The sequence below is a fragment of the Odontomachus brunneus genome, unplaced genomic scaffold (assembly GCF_010583005.1).
Source record: "Odontomachus brunneus isolate Ranch 3 - 2012 unplaced genomic scaffold, Obru_v1 Obru_scaffold_013, whole genome shotgun sequence".
Lineage (NCBI taxonomy): Eukaryota > Metazoa > Arthropoda > Insecta > Hymenoptera > Formicidae > Odontomachus > Odontomachus brunneus.
Genome location: NW_022639463.1, coordinates 1,308,812 through 1,312,332, shown reverse-complemented (window position 1 = coordinate 1,312,332; position 3,521 = coordinate 1,308,812). Strand labels below are relative to the sequence as shown.

General features: G+C 42.1%; 1 long non-coding RNA gene across 1 annotated transcript; it reads right to left on the bottom strand.

Annotated features, from left to right (window-relative positions):
• Positions 1-577: 577 nt before the first annotated feature.
• Positions 578-3,228, bottom strand: LOC116841031. The gene is made up of 4 exons (XR_004377482.1): positions 3,009-3,228; positions 2,645-2,916; positions 2,209-2,291; positions 578-2,117 (listed from the first exon to the last, which is right to left on the bottom strand). It is a non-coding gene; the product is annotated as an uncharacterized LOC116841031 (long non-coding RNA).
• Positions 3,229-3,521: the final 293 nt, after the last annotated feature.

The following is a 3,521-nucleotide window of genomic DNA, read 5'->3' as shown; positions in this document are numbered from 1 at the left end:
AGAGGGCTCGAAAAGATGTTAGAAAATGACCGAGAGCACGTTTATTGAGCAGTTTCGACGAGAACGAACGGCATCGGAAAAACGGAGACATGCTGGAAGAAGTATATGAGGTACGCATCGAGTACCGCTACGCACAGCAGCATATGAGCGGTCTGTGGATATGCGAAGCCGAGGCACTCTGTGCTGCGCCGGTGGGAGCGTGCTAATGGCTACTGACATGCAGTTTTGATGGATCGAGCACCACTCTTCCTCCTTTCCCACCCCATAACGACGAAATATGCGGCTCTCGCGATACTTCCACGTCTGAGAGAAATAAACACAAGCACGGAGAAAGGAAGAAATGCTTTAGAAGATCACGATTATTAAAAGTGCTCGGCACATAATTAAAATCTCGTCAAAATTAATACTCTAATAAGACAAATAACATTGGACTGATTGAATTAATGCTCTAATAAGATAAATATCATTGAATAATTGGATCATTAGATTGTTAATCTATGGCATCAATTATTGTGTAAAAGTTATAATTGAAGCAGACCAAGTAAGCAATGAAAACGAACAGATCGCAGAATGTTAGATGCTACATAGTATTACGGAAATATAATATACAGTAGTTTTTAGATATTGACTCATTTACTTAAACGCAATATTTTGTTTTGCACAACCAGAACAACTAGGTTTAAGTTTGTTACGATTACTCAGTTGAATAGTAGGCAGTAGCAAGTAAAAAGTAAACGGGCGCTCACTCTCTTATGACGCGATTATATCGAACGTGTATCTTCTGTTAAACTTATATATTTCTTAAATGAAAGATCCTTTGGGATGTTTTTTGTCCATCCATTGCTCTCTGGGCTCTGCCCTAGTAATAATTATTTCCTATAATATAAAATATAGCGAACGCTAAGACATAACCTTACAAGGATACAAACAAAATGCATTTACAGTATCAGCTAACATTTCAAAAGATGTAGTATAGTCGAAATTCAATAAGAAGGTTACGAAGGGTGGGCGAGTATTATTTGTATAAAACCATAGTGCGATCCCAACCGGATGCAATAACAACGGCAAACGCGACGGCGGCACCATTCGCGTTGTCCACGTTGACGTATCTGTCCCTAAGGATATAGTCCTGATTCCGAGGCCTATAAGACCAGACATCTCCGTAGACTAGACTCGAAATTCCCATTGACAACCTGTTCACCTCCACCCACTCGACGCGTATACCAACATGAAACATCCGCTGCTCATCGTCCGAGCCGGTTTGCTTAGCGGTATCTTTCCACAGTAGCTACTTGGGATTATGCACGGGATTGCATGTTAATCCTCTGACGATGAGTTAATTCGAACGACCATGGACTCTAAATAAACACCACAAGGAAGCCTGGTGTCTACAGCAATCGGCCGCAACGATTAATCACTTCGATTATAGACAGAGGAGAGAAAACCGAACATGGGAACCGAGCAAATGGGGACATTTTTTAAACGTCTTATATCTATGGCGAGAGTTACAAATATATTCCGTGTGTATCTGTCACACACGTCCGCAGCGCACGCCAGACGCGAATTCCTAAACATTTTGCAAACTTGCACTTTCCCGAACGCCAGTCATCAACTTCGAGGAACGACGAGTCAGTTGCATGTTCCGGCGGATTAAACGCGTGACTAGAAATACGAATCCTCAGGGACGTGACGAGAGGTCTCACAAAGTGTAGGATCGTGTAGGTAGGTTTCGCCGAGTCTCTCTTGGGACTTCCCATGTACCTGGGCCAACGCGCCCGGGACCCGAAGGGCTACGGACGCAGTCGGCCATGCTCGAAAGCAGCATATAAGCACACAGATGGGGACCACACATAATTAGAATTCTCCACGGTCCCGAAATATGCGGCTATTGAAAAATATCGCCACTTGCGGCCAAAAGTTCACGAGTATGAAAAATAAGTCGCGGGGCGAATCTTAAATTTGGGAGATTAGGCCCAACTGAGCTACCACTACGCCCGGGCTCCTTGGTTCCGTTGCAATCGAGCGTGTTGCGTCGGAGATTGTCGATTATTACGAACCGACAGCTTCGAGTCCGGATCACTATCTTCACGACGATGAGTATCTTTTCTCGTGCGTCTCTGAAAAGGATTAATTAACAGCGTTGATAAGAATCTTGAAACAGGACCGAAGCCAAATTGCTGAATAACATCGCTGAGTAACATCAACTACCTTCTCGTCTCACTGACTCTGTTGCTCGGAACATTTTTCTTGGTATTGCTTGTGGTCTTTTTGATCGCTGCTGCTGCGCTTACCTACCGCATTTTGTTATTACTTTATACGAAAAAGTAAACAAACATCGATCACTATAAATAACGGAATCCGTGTAGATTCATTCGCTATTTAGAGCGCAACTATCGAAGCAACGTACTCGTTGCTTATTAACAACATAAGAATGTTGTTTTTTTTTTGCATTAAAAATAGAAGTCACTCGCGAGACTCGCATTTCACATTGAATATTCGATTATAAATAATTACAAAGTCAAATGTTTCCACACTTGTCGTGATCGTCATATATCATTACTGATCGCTGAGCAAAGAGTAAAAGAATGTTTAGATATCATAACTAATTAGTCGCAATGAATCCAAGTGACTTAAGTGCAGGTACCTGTTCTTATCTCTTGGTGCAGATGCAGCTAAAACGAATTCTATATCGGATCTTTCCCGGCCTGGCAGCGTCGCTAGTTAGAAGAAAGGGATCCGAGAAAGAAGGAGAGGCTGAATGACACGGTCACCGAAAATGACAGGTACACGGTCTCGGAGGAACTGTGGACGCGAGCCTGATATCGCGACCGCATCTGACACAAACCCTGGTCGGTCAGTCCCATCGTCTCTGTCGCGCTTCCTCCAGCCTTCGTGTCTGCCTGCCAATATGCCTACCTGTCAACACACGCTGCATTCAATTAATTCGGGGCCAACGCCACGTCTGTGTAATGACGCTGAAATCAAGTCTATCCCTCCACTTCTCCTACCGAGCTCATCTCTATATCGAGACTCCTTCCTTCTCCTTCTTCTTCGTCGTCTTCTTCTTCTCACCTCCTCCTCCTTCTTCTTCTTCTTCTGCTCTGTTGGTCTCGGTATATAGTATCTTAGTCTTGATACTGATTCTGAAGCATTCACATAAGTCGCGTAGATGAGAAGAAAACACACACTGTTGTATTTACTTGATGACTGTATGAAAAAATCCACGGAGACAGGTTAAACTCGCGGTGATAATCTTATCTTTACCAAATATTTCAAGCCTCATCGAATCTTATCAACGATAAGAATTAACATGCTAATGCCAGATCAGTTTAAATAAAATTAAAAACATAAGTTTTTGTAATATTACGATCTCTATTGTTAAATAGTTAGTACAAAAAGATGTTAATACAAATATTTTAAAAGTGCAATTTTCTTAGAGTGTACTTTTGCAGTCTTTGTTATAACAAAAATGTAGGATAAAGGCAGCAACATTATATGTTGCTACTTTTGTAACTGTTTTT